This window comes from Elephas maximus, chromosome 16, assembly GCF_024166365.1.
Source record: "Elephas maximus indicus isolate mEleMax1 chromosome 16, mEleMax1 primary haplotype, whole genome shotgun sequence".
Classification (NCBI taxonomy): domain Eukaryota; kingdom Metazoa; phylum Chordata; class Mammalia; order Proboscidea; family Elephantidae; genus Elephas; species Elephas maximus.
In genome coordinates this window covers 1,930,483-1,948,247 of record NC_064834.1, presented here as the reverse complement: position 1 = coordinate 1,948,247, position 17,765 = coordinate 1,930,483, and positions in this window count along the sequence as shown.

The window sequence follows — 17,765 nt, the reverse complement described above, 5'->3', positions numbered from 1 at the left end:
AAATAATCTGCCAGCTCCCATATGCTGCGAACCCAAGGCAGAAGTGGCTGCTGTCCAGGCACAAGTGGATCACAAACTTTGAATGCCTTTCACTCCTGCATGGACTTGTGTAGGTTGATTTCAGCAGCTAGGCCCTTATTACCACACTAGAAGGGTGTATGTGCCTGAAGCCTGACATTAACTGTTTCAGCTGTGCAGTGGAGAGGTGGTTTTCTGATGTTTGACACCACTCTGCCTATAACACAGGGTACTCACCTACCCACATCTGGGGCCTCAGGACTGGTGGCTCCACCCATGCCACCTAGCCACCCATGACAGGGGTCCAAGGATAAGTGGTGCCTCCCAGTCCTTAGAGATAAAAACATTGGGTACCTACGGTATGGCTGCAGAGCCCACCTACCTGTGCACTCTAGGGAACAGGGACATGCCTTCATCACAGACACTCAAGGGATGGTTGTCAGCCCCCTGCCTTGCTAAGAGTGTGACCCCCTGCTGCAACTGGAAACCTGGGAGTAAAACAATCATCACTGCTCGTCTAAGACTGTAGGTGACAGCCTGCACCACACACTTGATGACTGACTACCTGGACGCCTGAGCTGAATCCGTACAAGAAAAATGAATGGACTCCTAGGCTCATTTACCTGGTAACTGCCCTAGCCATCTGGTGACAGGACATTAGCACTTCAAAGGCAAAAATAGTCAAGCTAGCTTACTCAAGCAGCCTATTTGGGTATATCAAAACAAAACAAAGCAAGAAGCTATGACACAGTAAGCAAACATAGTAAAAAAAAAAAAAAGCATAAAATACATTAATAAAATAACTTATAGATGGCTCAGAAACAACAGTGAATATGAAATCACATAATGAAGCAGACCATGAAGGCTTCAACAGGCTCTCAAACAAAGAATCAGGTAACCTTCCAGGTGAACATATATTCCTGGAATTCCCAGAGGTAGAATATAAAAGATTCATATACAGAACTCTTCAAGACATCAGGAACAAGATCAGGCAAAATGCAGAACAAGCCAATGAACACACAGATAAAGCAGTCAAGGAAATTAAGAAGGTTATTCAAGAGCATAATGAAAAAAATATAATAAACTTCAGGAATCCATAGAGAAACAGCAATCAGAAACTCAGAAGATTAACAATAAAATTTCAGAATTAGACAACTCAATAGAAAGTCAGAGGAGCAAAACTGAGGAAGTGGAAGGCAGAATTAGTGAGGTTAAATATAAAACACTTGGCACCAATATATTCGAAAAAAATCAGATAAAAAAATTTTTAAAAATGAAGAAACCCTAAGAATCATGTGAGATTCTATCAAGAGAAATAACCTATGATTCACTGGAGTACCAAAACAGGGAAGGAAAACAGAAAATACAGAGAGTTATTGAAGATTTGTTGGCGGAAAACTTCCTTGATATCATGAAAGACAAGAAGATATCTATCCAAGATGCTAATTCAACTCACACAAGGTACGTCCCAAAAGAAGATCACCAAGACATATTATAATCACACTTGCCAAAACCAAAGATAAAGAGAGAATTTCAAGAGTGGCTAGAGATAAACAAAAAGTCACCTACAAAGAAAAGTCAGTAAGACTAAGCTCAGACTACTCAGCAGAAGGCATACAGGCAAGAAGGCAATGGGATGACTTATACAAAGCCTTGAAGGAAAAAAATTTCCAGCCAAGAATCATATATCCAGCAAAACTGCCTCTCAAATACAAGGTGTAATTAAGAAATTTCCAAATAAACAGGAATTTGCAAAAACCACAAGAAATACCAAAGGGAGTCCTCTAGTTAGAAAATCAGTAATATCAGATAACCACCCAAGACTAAAACACAGGACAGAGCAACCAGATATCAATCCAAGTAAGGAAATCACAAAAATAAATCATAGGTCTTTCATATGGAGACGAAGTCAAGGTGATATAGAGAGATAACATTTGGTTTAAACTCAGAAAAAGATGGGTAAATAGTAAGGTAACCACAAAGAAGACTAAAAATCCTAAATATCAAAATAAAATACAAGAAAAACATAAAGATTTAGCAAAAGTAAAATCAACAACAATGAAAAAGAGGAAAAGACAATTTACGAAGAAATACTTCTCAGCACAAAAAATTAAGTGGTACAAAGAAACTGTCAACAACACACAAAAAGAGGTATCAAAATGACAGCAGTCATACCCATCCATATTATGCTGAATATAAATGGACTAAAGGCATCAATAAAGAGACAACAGAGAGTGGGAGAGTGGGAAAAAAAAAAACAACACAATCAGTCCACATGCTGCCTACGAGAGATACAATTTAGACTTAAAGACACAAACAAACTAAAACTCAAAGGATGAAAAAAAGGTTTCAAGCAAACAACAATCAAAAAAGAGCAGGAGTGGCAATATTAATTTCTGACAAAATAGACTTTAAGGTTAAATCCACCACAAAGGATAAGGAAGGATACTTCATAATGATTAAAGGGACAATATACCAGGAGTATATTACAAGGTTAAATATTTACACACCCAAGAACAAGGCTTCAAGATACATAAAACAAACTCTAACTGCATTGAAAAGTAAGATAGACAGCTCCACAATAATAGTAGGAGACTTAGACACTCCATTATTGGTGAAGAACAGAACATCTAGAAACAAGCTCATTAAAGATACGGAAGATTTAAAACCCACGATCAATGAAATTGACCTCATAGACATACACAGAACACTCCACCCAGTAGCAGCCAAGGATGGTTTCTTTTCCAAAGCACAAGGAACATTTTCTAGGCTAGACTGCATATTAGGCCATAAAGCCAGCCTTAACAGAATCCAAAACATCAAAATATTACAAAGCATCTTCTCTGACCACAAGGCCATAAAAGTAGAAAACAACAACAGAAAAAGCAGGGAAAAGAAATCCAACACATGGAAACTGAACAAATACCCTGCTCGAAAACAAATGGATTATAGAAGAAATTAAGAATGAAATAAAGAAATTCATAGACTCAAATGAGAATGAAAACACTTTCTATCAGAACCTTTGGGGCATAGCTAAAGCAGTGCTCAGAGGTCAATTTATAGCAATAACTGCACACAAACAAAAAGAAGAAAGGGCCAAAATCAAAGAATTATCCCTACAACTTGAACGAATAGAAAGAGAGCAACAAAAGAAACCCTCAGGCACCAGAAGAAAGCAAATAATAAAAATTAGAGCAGAATTCAATGAAACAGAGAACAGAAAAACAATTGAAAGAGTTAACAAGACCAAAAGCTGGTTCTTTGAGAAGATTAACAAAACAGATAAACCATTGGCCAGGTTGACAAAAGAAAAACAGGAGAGGAAGCAAATAATCCAAATAAGAAATAAGATGGGCAATATCACAACAGTACCAACTGAAATTAAAAGAATCATATCAGATTACTATGAAAAATTGTACTCTAACAAATATGAAAACCTAGAAGAAACGTACAAATTTCTAGAAACACACTACCTACCTAGACTAACACAAACAGAGGTAGAACAACTACATAAACCTATAACAAAAGAAGAGATTGAAAAAGTAATTTAAAAACTCCCAGCAAAAAAAAGCCCTGACCCTGAAGGCTTCACTGAAGAATTTTACCAAACTTTCCGAGAAGAGGTACCACCACTACTATTAAAGGTATTTCAGAGCATAGAAAAGGATGGAATACTACCAGGCTCATTCTATGAAGCCAGCATTTCCCTGATACCAAAACCAGGTAAAGATATCACTAAAAAAGAAAATTACAGACCTATAGCCTTCATGAATTTAGATGCAAAAATCCTCAACAAAATCCTAGCCAATAGAATTCAAAAACATATCAAAAAAATCATTCACCATGACCAAGTGGGATTCAAAAAGAACATTTCAAGATCTATCCTGAAGTACAATGCTGTCAGTGATAGGATAATATCTATATACCTACAAGGAAGACCAGTTAATATGACTATTACTCAAATATATGCACCAACCACTAGGGCCAAAGATGAAGAAATAGAAGATTTTTATCAGCTGCTGCAGTCTGAAATTGATCGAACATGCAGTCAAGATGCATTGATAATTACTGGTGATTTTAATGCGAAAGTTGGAAACAAAGAAGAAGGATCAGTAGTTGGAAAATATGGCCTTGGTGATAGAAACAATGCTGGAGATCTTTGCAAGGCCAAAAACTTCTTCACTGCAAATACCTTCTTTCACCAACATAAACGGCAACTGTACACATGGACCTCGCCAGATGGAACACACAGAAATCAAACTGACTACATCTGTGGAAAGAGACAATGGAAAAGCTCAATATCATCAGTCAGAAAAAGGCCAGGGGCTGACTGTGGAACAGACCATCAATTGCTCATATGCAAGTTCAAGCTGAAACGGAAGAAAATCAGAGCAAGTCCAGGAAAGCCAAAATATGTCCTTGAGTATATCCCACCTGAATTTAGAGACCATCTGAAGAATAGATTTGACACATTGAACACTGGTGACTGAAGGCCAGACGAACTGTGGAAAGACATCAAGAATATCATACACGAAGAAAGCACAAGGTCATTGAAAAGACAGGAAAGAAAGAAAAGACCATGATGGATGTCAGAGGGGACTCTGAAACTTGCTTTTGAACATTGAGCAGCTAAAGCAAAAGGAAGAATTGATGAAGTAAAAAAACTGAACAGAAGATTTCAAAGGGTAGCTTGAGAAGACAAAGTATTATAATGACATGTGCAAAGAGCTGGAAATGGAAAACCAAAAGGAAAGAACACGCTCTGTGTTTCCCAAGCTGAAAGAACTGAAGAAAAAATTCAAGCCTCAAGTTGCAATAGTGAAGGATTCCATGGGGAAAATATTAAGTGACGCAGGAAGCATCAAAAGAAGATGGAAGGAATACACAGAGTCATTACACCAGAAAGAATTAGTCGATGTTTAACCATTTCAAGAGGTGGCATATGATCAGGAACCAATGGTGCTGAAGGAAGAAGTCCAAGCTGCTCTGAAGGCACTGGTGAAAAACAAGGCTCCAGGAATTGGTGCAATAGCAACTGCGATGTTTCAACAAACAGATGCAAGTGCTGGAGGTGCTCACTCGTCTGTGTCAAGAAATATGGAAGACAGCTTCCTGGCCAACTGATTGGAAGAGATCCATATTTATGCCTATTCCCAGGAAAGGTGATCCAAGCAAATGTGGAAATTATAGAGCAATATCATCAATATCACACGCAAGCAAAATTTTGCTGAAGATCACTCAAAAACGGCTGCAGCAGTATATCGACAGGGAACTGCCAGAAATTCAGGCTGGTTTCAGAAGAGGACATGGAACCAGGGATATCATTGCTGATGTCAGATGGATCCTGGCTGAAAGCAGAGAATACCAGAAGGATGTTTACCTGTGTTTTATTGACTACTCAAAGGTGTTCAACTGTGTGGATCATAATAAATTACGGACAACATTGCGAAGAATGGGAATTCCAGAACACTTAATTGTGCTCATGAGGAACCTTTATATAGATCAAGAGGCAGTTGTTTGGACAGAACAAGGGGATACTGATTGGTTTAAAGTCAGGAAAGCTGTGCTTCAGGGTTGTATTCTTTCACCATACCTATTCAATCTGTATGCTGAGCAAATAACACGAGAAGCTGGACTATATGAAGAAGAACAGGGCATCAGGATTGGAGGAAGACTCTTTAACAATCTGCGTTATGCAGATGACACAACCTTGCTTCCTGAAAGTGAAGAGGACTTGAAGCACTTACTAATGAAGATCAAAGACCACAGCCTTCAGTATGGATTACACCTCAACATAAAGAAAACAAAAATCCTCACAACTGGACCGATGAGCAGCATCATGATAAATGGAGAAAAGAGTGAAGCTGTCAAGGATTTCATTTTACTTGGATCCACAATCAACAGTCATGGAAGCAGCAGTCAAGAAATCAAAAGACACATTGCACTGGGTAAATCTGCTGCAAAGGACCTCTTTAAAGTGTTGAAGACCAAAGATGTCACCTTGAAGACTAAGGTGCACCTGACCCAAGCCATGGTATTTTCAATCACATCATTTGCATGTGAAAGCTGGACAATGAATAAGGAAGACCGAAGAAGAGTTGACACCTTTGAATTGTGGTGTTGGTGAAGAATATTGAATATTCCGTGGACTGCCAAAAGAACGAACAAATCTGTCCTGGAAGAAGTGCAGCCAGAATGCTCCTTAGAAGCAAGGATGATGAGACTGAGTCTTACATATTTTGGATATGTTGTCAGAAGGGATCAGTCCCTGGAGAAGGACATCATGCTTGGCAAAGTACAGGGTCAGCGGAAAAGAGGAAGACCCTCAAGGAGGTGGATTGACACAGTGGCTGCAACAGCGGACTCAAGCATAACAATGATTGTAAGGATAGCGCAGAACCGGGCAGTGTTTTATTCTGTTGTGCATAGGGTTGCTATGAGTTGGAACCGACTTGATGGCACCTAACAACAACAACAACAAATGGGATTCATATCAGGTATGCAGGATTGGCTCAGCATTAGAAAAACAATCAGTGTAATCCGCCACTTAAATAAAACAAAAGACAAGAATCACATGATCTTATCACCTGATGCAGAAGAACATTTGACTAAGTCCAACACCCGTTCATGATAAAACTCTCAGCAAAATAGCAATAGAAGGAAAATTCCTCAACATAATAAAGGGCCTTTATATAAAGCCAATAGCCAACATCATCCTAAATGGAGACAGTCTGAAAGCATTCCCCTTGAGAACGGGAACCAGACAGCGGATGCCTTTTATCACCACTCTTAGTCAACACTGTGCTGGAGGTCCTAGCCAGAGCAATTAGTCTAGAAAAAGAAATAAAGAGCATCCAAACTGCCAAAGAAGGAGTAAAAGTGTCTCTTTTTGCAGATGATATGATCTCATATACAGAAAACCCTAAAGAATTCTCAAGAAAACTACTGAAACTGATAGAAGAGTTCAGCAGAGTGTCAGGATTCAAGATAAACTTACAAAAATCAGTTGGATTCCTCTACACCAACAAAGAGAGCGTCAAATAGGAAATCACCAAATCAATACCATCTGCAATAGCACCCAGGAAGATAAAATACTTAGGAATAAATCTAACTAGAGATGTAAAAGACCAATACGAAGAAAACTTCAAGACGCTACTGCAAGAAATGAAAAGAGACCTACATAACCGGAAAAACAAACCTTGCTCATGGATAGGAAAAGTCAACGTTGTAAAAATATGTAGTCTACCCAAAGCAACCCGATCCAAATACCAATGACATTTTTTAATGAGATGGAGAAACAAATCACCAACTTCATATGGAAGGGAAAGAGATCCCAGATAAGTAAGGCATTACTGAAAAAGAAAAACAAAGTGGGAGGCCTCACACTACCTGATTTTAGAATATATTATACCTCCACAGTAGTCAAAACAGCCTGATGCTTGTACAACAACAGACACATTAACCAATGGAACAGAATTGAGAATCCAGACATAAATCCATCCACATACAAGCAGCTGATATTTGACAACGGCCCAAAGTCTGTTAAATGGGGAAAAGACAGTCTTTTTAACAAATGGTGCTGGCATAACTGGATATCCTTCTGCAAAAAAAATTAAACAAGACCCATACCTCACACCACGCACAAAAACTAACTCAAAAAGAATCAAAGACCTAAATATAAAACCTAAAACAATGAAGATCATGGAAGAAAAAATAGGGACAACACGAGGAGCCCTAACACATGGTATAAACAGTATACAGAACATTACTAACAATGCACAAACACCAGAAAAGAAACTAGATAACTGGGAGCTCCTAAAAATCAAACACCTGTGCTTATCCAAAGATTTCACCAAAAGAGTGAAAAGTTTACCTACTGTCATGGTTGAATTATGTACCCCCAAAAATGTGTGTATTAACTTGATTAGGCCATGATTCCCAGTATTGAGTGGTTGTCCTCCATTTTGTGATTGTAATTTTATGTTAAAAGGATTGGGGTGGGATTGTAACAACACCCTTACTCAGTTCACCTCCCTGATCCAATGTAAAGGGAATTTCCCTGGGGTGGGCCTGTACCACTTTTTATTTCTCAAGAGATAAAAGGGAAGGGAAGCAAGCAGAGAGTTGGGGACTTCACACCACCAAGAAAGCAGCACCAGGAGCAGAGCACGTCCTTTGGACCTGGGGTTCCTGTGCCTGAGAAGCCCCTCAACCAGGGGTAGATTGAGGACAAGAACCTTCCTCCAGACCCAACAGAGAGAGAAAGCCTTCCCCTGGAGCCAATGCCCTAAATTTGGGCTTGTAACCTACTTGACTGTGAGAAAAAAAAAAAAAAAAAAATTTCTTTGTTAAAGCTATCCACTTGTGGTGTTTCTGTTATGGCAGCATTAGATGACCAAGACACCTATAGACTGGGAAAAAGTTTTTGGCTCCGACAATTCTGATCAGCATCTGATCTCTAAAATCTACATGATTCTGTAAAAACTCAACAGCAAAAAGACAAATAACCCAATTAAAAATGGGCAAAGGATATGAACAGACACCTCACAAGGAAGACATTCAGGCAGCTAGCAGATACATAAGGAAATGCTCACAATCATTAGCAATTAGAGAAATCCAAATCAAAACTACAATGAGATATCTCCTCACTTCAACAACAAAAAAAGGCTGGCATTAATCCAAAAAACACAAAATGATAAATGTTGGAGAGGTTGTGGAGAGACTGGAACACTTACACACTGCCAGTGGAAATATAAAATGGCACAACCACTTTGGAAATCTATTTGGTACTTCCTTAAAAAACTAGAAATAGAACTACCATACAATCCAGCAATCCCACTCCTTGGAATATATCCTAGAGAAATAAGAGCCTTCACATGAACAGATATAGGCACACCCATGTTCGTTGCACCACTATTTACAAAAGCAAAAAGATGGAAGCAACCAAGATGCCCATCAACAGATGAATGGATAAATAAATTATGGTATAGTCATATAACGGAATACTACACAATGATTAAGGACAACAATGAATCCACGAAACATCTCATAACACAGAGGAATCTGGAAGGCAATATGCTGAGTGAAATTAGTTGCAAAAGGACAAATATTGTATAAGCCCACTATTATAAGAACTCAAGAAAAAGTTTAAACACAGAAGAAAATATTCTTTCATGATTATGAGGGCAGGGAGGGAGGGAAAGGGGTAGTCACTAATTAGGTAGTAGACGAGAACTATTTTGGGTAACAAGAAAGACAACACAATACAGAAGAGGTCAGCACAGAAGTTTCCTTTATACAACGGAAGGCTTTGAAGGCCAGAATACCAGGGACGGGGTCTGGGCACAATGGTTTCAGGGGCCTTCTAGGTCAATTGTCATAACATAGTGTATTAAGAAAACATTCTGCATCCCACTTTGGTGAGTGGTGTCTGGGGTCTTAAACGCTAGCAAGCAGCCATCTAAGATGCATCAATTGGTCTCAACCCACCTGGAGCAAAGGAGAATGAAGAACACCAAGGACACAAGGTAACTACGCGTCCAAGAAACAGAAAGGGCCACATAAACCAGAGACTACATCAGCCTGAGAAAGAAAGAACTAGATGGTGCCCGGCTACCACCAATGACTGCCCTGACAGGGAATACAACAGGTAATCCCTGATGGAGCTGGAGAACAGAGGGATGTAGATCTCAAATTCTCATAAAAAGACCAGACTTAATGGTCTGACTGAGGCTAGAGCAACCCCAGAGGCCATGGTTCCCAGATGCTTTGTCAGCCCAAGACTGGAACCTTTCCTGAAACCAACTCTTCAGAGAGGGATTGGACTAGACCGTAAGACAGAAAATGACGCTGGTGAGGAGTCGCCTTCTTGACTCAAGTAGGTACATGAGACTATGTGGACAACTCCTATCTGGAGGTGAGATGAGAAGGCAGAGGGAGACAGGAGCAGGTTACAAGGACATGGGGAATACAGGGTAGAGAGGAGGAGTGTACTGTCTTATTAGGGGGAGAGCAGCTAGAAGTACACAGCAAGGCATGTATAAGTTTGTATGAGAGACTGACTTGATTTGTAAACTTTCACTTAAAGCACAATAATAAATAAATGAAAATTAATAAGTAAAAACAAACTATCATTGCATTCTAACTTCTTAGTTGCATGTTCAGTTAATTTTCAGTCTCTCTTGTTTTTAACGTATGTATTTAAATTTCCCTCAAGATACTATGTTGTGTGCATATGACGAATCTTGAAATGTGGTATTTATTTGTATTGCATTCAATTCCAAACAGTCTGTAATTTCATTCCAATACCTCCTTTGAGGCACAAATTAACAGTTGTTTTCCAGTGTTTAGGTGTATGTCCTTTATTTTTAGCTATCTCTTTTGTCTAACTTTATTTCATTGAGGTTAGAGAACACTGAATAATATTGAATTTTTGGTATTAATTTGTTGAGACTTCCTTTGTGAAATGGCAACACTCAATTTCTGTAAACAATCCTTGGGCACAGGCTTTGACATAAGTCTATAATATCAAAGTTGCTTATTGTGTTGTTCAAAATCTTCTATTTCCTTACTAATTTGTTGCAGCAAAGTTGTGTTTAGTCTATAGGTTTCTGACAATGTTTTTATACAATTCCCACTAGGACTGTGAATTAGTGCAGTGCTCCTACTTATCACGGCCTGTTTCCTTTTCCATAGGCTATGCCGTTAGGTGTACGCAGTTTCAACACTTCTGCAATCTCTCTGGTGAATCGCTCCTTTCATCATCTTGGAATAACCATTTTTACCCTCAATAAAGCTTTTCTTTAAAGCCTATCTTGTTTCATATTAATATTACTATGCTACACTACTTTTACTTAATATTTGCCTATTATCTTTTTCCAGTCCTTTCTTTTCAATATTTCTGTGTTCTCACATTTTAGGTGTGTCTCTTGAGAAACAGCTATAATTGGATTTGAAAAATCCAACCTAATTACCTCTGTCTTTTAATTTGTGAGCTCATTATGATTACTGATACATATTTATGCCTATTTTTATCTTCTTATTTTTGTATTGACCATGATTTTTCTTTTTTCTCTCTTTTTTTTTTTTTTTCTCCCTTTCTTCCTTCCTACTGTTGAATTGGTTAAGTATTCTTATTTTGTCTTTATCTCCCTCTACTGGTTTGAAAGTTAAATATTCTACTTCTATTATTTACTTATTACTCTTAAATATTTAACGCGTATATTTAACTTTGAAATGTATAGAGCTGTGCTATCCAGCACAGTAGCCACTAGCTATATGTGGCTGCTGATTATTTGAAACCTGAAGATTGCAACTGAGGAGCTGAATTTTTAATTTTATTTGATTTCAATTAATTTAAATTTAAAAAATGATAAATAATTCAGTTAAGTATGCTTGTAATGAGTTGGTTTGTAAATCTTTTTGAACTGTAAATTTTGTGAGATACAAATACAGGTGAAGTATTTCTAGTGGAAAATTAGCATCCCAATTGAGCTGTGTTCTAAATGTAGAATACATACCAGATTTTGCAGACTTAGTATGAAAATAAAAACGTAAAATGACTTATTATTAATTTTTACATTTATTATATGTTGAAAGGAAAATATTTTGCATATATTCCATTAAATGATATACAATAATTTTAAAATGAAATTAATTTCATCTGGTTTTTTTTGTTTGTTTTGTTTTACCTTTTATAACGTGGCTACCAGAAAACTTTAAACTACGTACTGTATCCATTATATTTTGACTTGCTTAATTTTGACTTGCTTAGTGCCCATTATTCCTGTTCTTTGAACCCAGGTTCCCTGGGCCGAGAAGCTCGTAGAACCAGAAGATTGATTCCAAGACACACAAAGACCTCCAAGGAACTGAGGGCCCACATTTGTTGAAAGGAAACAAAGACCTTCCCCCAGAGCTGACAGAGAGAGAAAGCTTTCTCATATAGTTGGCCCCCTGAATTTAAACTTCTAGCCTCTGAAACTGTGAGAGAATAAATTTCTGTTTGTTAAAGCCATCCACTTGTGGTATTTCTGTTATAGCAGCACTAGATAACTAAGAATATAACACGGAAGAGAGACAGGGGCAGCAGAACCAGGACAGAGAAGGAGAGCTGTAATACCAGAGACAGCAAGAAGCAGCAGCAGAGAAACGGTGGCAGCAGGCGGGGCAGAACCAGGAGACCGGCGGGAGACCAGCAGGATATGTTGTAGCAGGCTTCGTAGCCCATAGAGCAAGAAAGGAGAGCGCCTTTGGGCGGGGGGCTTACTGGCAGAATGTCGTACCTCCAGACATTTAACAGCAGAGCTAAAGGGGCTTTGTAACACTTGCCTGAGCAGAGCAGAGACCAGGCAGAGGGGCCAAGAGGCTAAGGGGCCAGACAGAGGTATGCCTGCAGTCACGGCTGAGAAGAGGCTGTCCTGATGGAAGAAATGTAGCCTGAGTCATTCCTGATCCTGAATTGTAACCTGTTACTTCCCTAATAAGCCCCAAAACTGTGAGTATGGTCTGTGAATTCTGTGTGGCCATTGCAACGAATTATCAAACCCAGCAGAGGAGTAGAGAGTGTGTGGGAGGAAGAGCTGGTGTCATCATTGGTAAAAAGGTTGGAGAGAGGAGCTGTGTCTGACATCTGCCTCACAGGAATCAGCCTTGGGCTGTTGATCTTAATTCTGTTTCCCCCTTGTGAGGTTAGAGGAGGTCAGACACCCCTCCATGCCATCTTTACAGTGAATGTATTTCTATTGTGAGTTAGTCTCAAGCACCCAGGAGACTCAATGCTCTAATTCTACCCACTCTTATCTCCCAGGTTATTGTATTCACATTGGTTACTGTATTGTGTGCTATACGAGCTCCACCTTGTTCACCATTCTCATTTCTTCGATACACAGTGGTGTTTACCAAAGCGGCTGGATGTCTTTGTCCTTTGCACTTGGCATTCCACGCCCTTCTTCACGGATCAGCTCTCTTCTTACGGCGCCCACAGACCACACTGCTGACTGCATTGGCTCTCCTGAGACAGTGTCAGTGACACTGAGGACCCAGGCCCTGGGCAAGAACCCATCTGCCACAGTCCACTGCCTCCCACACCTCTACTGGGGCTACTTTACCTCAGCCGGACACCAGCACGTGGCGCCTTCCACACCCTGCTGGCCTCCCTCGGAATGGAATTGGGTTAGTGCGGTGCCTTGTCCACTCCTCTTAGTCCCCCCGCCCGAGAAAGCAGGTTGGATTATCCTGGTCAACCCCCTGGGGCCGACTTGAGGGCTTAGTGTCCCTGCTATGTCCCATGTGGGCCCTGCCGGGGCTGAGGTCAAAGCATCTTTTTCTCTCCTAAGGTCTTATGAGGCCATTCCCCAGTCCCTTCCTTGCTCCTCATAGACACATCCCAAGTCCAGTAGGCCTGTGGCCTGGACTAGGGTGAGGCAAGCAAGGCACTTAAAATTTGTTCCTGGGTTTTTTGTTGTTTTTTTTTTTACCCCTCTCACCTCACCCTAATCCTAACCTACACGTGTTCTGTCATTCTTGTGGGTGCTTTAGATACAGGCGACTCTCTTGGGCCCCCTGAGGCCTGCAGAGCCCCTCCACCTCTGAGAGGCCTCCTCAGACTGTGACAAATCCTTGCTTTAAAAAAAAAAATTAAAGCCGTAACAGGTGGACTGAGTTCGCCATCTTGTGGCCCTACTTGCCAACTACAGACAGGAAGGTCAGCTCAGGGTTGCTTTTACTGAGTAAAACCAATCCCATTGCCGTGAAATTGATTCCAACTTATAGCAATCCTATAGGACAGAGTAGAACTGTTCCTAAGGCTGTAAATCTTTACAGAAGCAGACTGCCATATCTTTCTCCCATGGAGCAGTCGGTGCTTTTGAACTGTTGACCGTTGAGTTTGCAGCCATGTACTTTAACCACTGCTCCACCAGGGCTCCTTTCTAGGTAAGGTGAACTCCTTTTCGAAAAGAGGAGAAACCATCCCCGGACAATATACAGTCTCCTGATGCTTGTAACTTAAAACGGCTGAAAAAGCAAAACAACTTTTCTACTTAAAAACAAGCAAACAAAAATCACAAGGACCGAATTAAATGTGATTTTCACCGTGGTAGTGGCCATAACCTGTGACTGCTGAGACTCAAAAGCTGGCTGAGAAGAGGCCTCCCGAGACCCTCACGGCCACTCTGATTTCTGGGGTCTTACAAGACCGCTGGCCCCTACATAAATAGGACCCAAATATCACAGCAGTTTCAAGATTCCTGGCTAGGGTTCCGGGTCCCACCCTGTTATCTGGGGGGCCCTGGGAAGGCCTCAAGGAGCTGCCACAACCTGGCTGCTGGCCACCAAGGACTCCAAGAGGACCTCACTTCGCCAGGGTCTAACACACTAAAAGGTAAATACAAAGACATTCTTGGCTGCTTGCTGCCCACTTGATTTTAAACACAAATGCAAACTCAGGCCCTAAAACCACCTGGAAGTATTTGTTTGATTATAAGGTGGCCATCCTGGGTGGTGCAGATGGTTAACATGTTCAGCTGCTAACTGGAAGGTTGGCGTTTGAGTCCACCAGGAAGCACCTCGGAGGAAAGGCCTGGTGACCTACATTGAAAACCCTGTGGAGCACAGTTCTGCTCTGACGCACGTGGGGTCATCAGGGGTCAGCGTTGACTCCACGGCACGTGCTGCACCGAATTACCTAATATGGCCCTTCTAGCCACGGTCTTTGTAGCGCCCACCAAACGACTGGGTGGGACTATGCAACTGAGGGATACAACACCCTGATAAGGGGACTGGTCAGTTTTGCCATCCCACTGGGCTTAAAACGAGCCATCCTAGAAACCACAAGAGAGGATCTCACCACCACCAAGAAAGAAGAGCCAGGAGTTGCACGTGTCCCAAAGGACTTGGGAACCCTGCTCTGAGAAGCTCCTGGAACCAAGAGACTGAGAGAGACAGAGGGAGCTGTAACACCAGAGATTGCAAGAAATGGTGGCAGAGAAACAGTGGCAGCAGAGGCAGAAGGTCAGCAGGAGATGGCACGGTGAGTTTCCCAACCCACCGAGCAAGAAAACTGAGTGCCTTTGGGCAGGAGACTTGCTGGTGGAGTAGGGTGCTTCCAGGTACTTGGTGGAGCTAGGTTTGCAGACCCCCGGAGTTAGAGCTGTCTTCAGGCCAAGGCTTACTGGCAGAGGGGGGCGCTTATCGGCAGAGCTAAAAGAGCTGTGTAACACTTACCCAAGCAGGGCAGAGGCCTGCAGGCACGGCTGGGAAGAGGCTGTCCAGAGCGAAGAACTCTATACTGAGCGATCCTGAACCTGTTACTTCCCTGATAAACCCCAAAACCGTGAGTATCGTCTGTGAGTTCTGTGTGACCATTGCAATGAATAATTAAGCCCAGCAGAGAAGGTGAGGGTGCCAGGGGAGGGAGAGGTGGTGTCGTAAGTGGTAAAAGGACGGGCAAGAGGAGGTATGTCTGACCTCCACCTGATAGCAACCAGCCTTGCCTGTTGGCCTTGATTCTCTTTCCTCCTCGTAGAGGAGGCCAGACACCCCTGCCACAGCATTCTTACACAGCAACTGGCTAAATTAATCTCAATGGCTTACTTTTTAATTTATCGTGTAAAGCAAAATACAGGATTCTAAAAAATGCGATGGAAACCAAGTTTGAAAACCAAACACTGCCTGAGCTACTGCTGATGGTGGCGGCAGTGAAGGAAAGAAACCCATAATGGTCCTGTTACGGCCACTGCTGCACAAAGAGCACCACGGCCACAGGAGATGCACCTGGAACACCCACTGTGAGTTGGCCTTGGCCGAGGGCCTCACACGAGTACCTCACTTCACCCTCATAGTAGACCATAGAGTCCACAGTGTCATTATTCTCCTTTGATGGGGGGAATGGGGCTCAGGAAGTTGGGTAATTGACTCAGTCCCTCAGCTAAGAAGTGGCTCGGCTAAGTCAGTTTGCTGACTCCAGGCCTTCGATCCTTCCTCTGCAGCTCGCTGCTTCCCCAGCATGCCTGGACCTCAGGGGTGCAAGGACAGAGGAGACCTTGGATTGGGGCTTTCCAGCCAAGTCCCCATAGCTATGGGATCAAGGGGTCTGAGGACAGGACACTACCACCTTGCTTCTCGGGCACCCTGCACTATGCCTCTGGGACAGGAAGGGACTCAGACCCACTGCCTGCGGGGTGTGCCCCCAACTTGTGCAAGCTCCTTCTCTCTGCCACACCAGCCCTGCCAACGCCCAAGGGCCTTCCAAGAAGTGGTGGGTGGGCACCTGAGTGCTCAGGGTGGTGACAGCAGTGGGTAGCACTGCCTCAGGCCCTGGCCTCCGCCATCGTCACTTCCTTGAGGTTGGACTGACAGAGTCCGCAGCCCCCATTCTGCCCAGATACCAAGATAGGCTTTCTGGGGCCATTAGCCCACGACCACCACCTCTGCCTTCGTCAGGGAGTGCGGCGGCCGCACCGAGGCCAGGTCTACTCAGGGGAGGTGCTCTCAGCCACCAGAACCTCATGGGGAGCCAGGTCTGTGAAGGTCTCCTGCCTGCTTCCTCCTGGGCCTGGGCTTTCCAGACCTTTGGAATCAGCGGTTTTGGTTCCAAATTCCACCAATGCTTCCTGTAGCTCTGCGGCCTTGGGAAATGCTCTGAAACGTTCTGGTCTCAGTTTCCCAAAGTATTAAGTGTGGAGACGCGTGATGCTGGAACCTTGGGAAGTGGCTCAAAGGTCCCCTTTGCCCCGTCAGGGACCTCCCCTGCTAATGTTCTTCAGCCCACCTTCCTCCCCTCATACCAAAGACAGTTCTGGGCCAGGTGTGCCCATTACAGTTGCCCAGAGTTAGATACAGTGTGGAAAGCCCCCGGGAATCCCACAGGTCCTGCCAGCAGCACGTGGCCCTAGGGGGAAGGTGAGGCTGGGGCCGGGGGCAAGATGAAGGAGCCTGCGGATGCCAGCCCGGGAATGGAGCGAGCTAGGACCGCGGCGGGGTCGATGTTCCGGAGCGCGGAAAGCAGTGAGCTGGCTACCAGCAGGGGGCGCTCTGCACCAGTGGGCCAGAGCTCAGGCGGCAGAGCCCTGGCTCCCAGCAGGGGGCGCTCTGCACCAGGTCAGCCCCAGCCCGTGGCCGCAGAGCACCTGCAGGGCCCTTCCTGGCAGAGGTCAACGGCACAGGGAGAAGGCTCCTGAGCCCAGGCTGCAGCAGCGTCAGCAAGGCCGGACCGTCAGCGCATCCCCAGACACCGAGGAGCCAGGAGCCTGGATGCTGACCGATGATGTTAAGCCGGGGCCACTTCATCTGGGCCCTGCCCGCCTCAAGGGCCTGCTTGTCACATGGGGGGCCCAAGGCAGGGCCAACACGCGGTGGGCAGAGGAGGGAGGGAGCCGGGGTACACCCCCAGGCAGGATCGTGAGGTAGGTGCCCAGGCGGGCTCCTGGCTGGGAGCGGAGGTGCCGGCTCCCTACGAACCAGGTGAGCAGACCCAGCGGATGACACCAGGAGCGTTCCCGGAATCCTGGACCACCACACACACACATACACACACTCACACACAGAGACACACACACACTCACTCACACCCTCAGCCACGTCTCAGAACCGCTGGGGCAGTCCCTCCAGGCTCGAGAAAGCCCAGAACTCGCATGCGAGACCCAGTGGGATGGGGTGGCAGCGAACCCCAGAGCAACTTGGGTTTGAATCCTCCCACTTCCGCCTTGTTAAACTGCATGCCTTGGGGTGACTCACAGTCCTGCTGT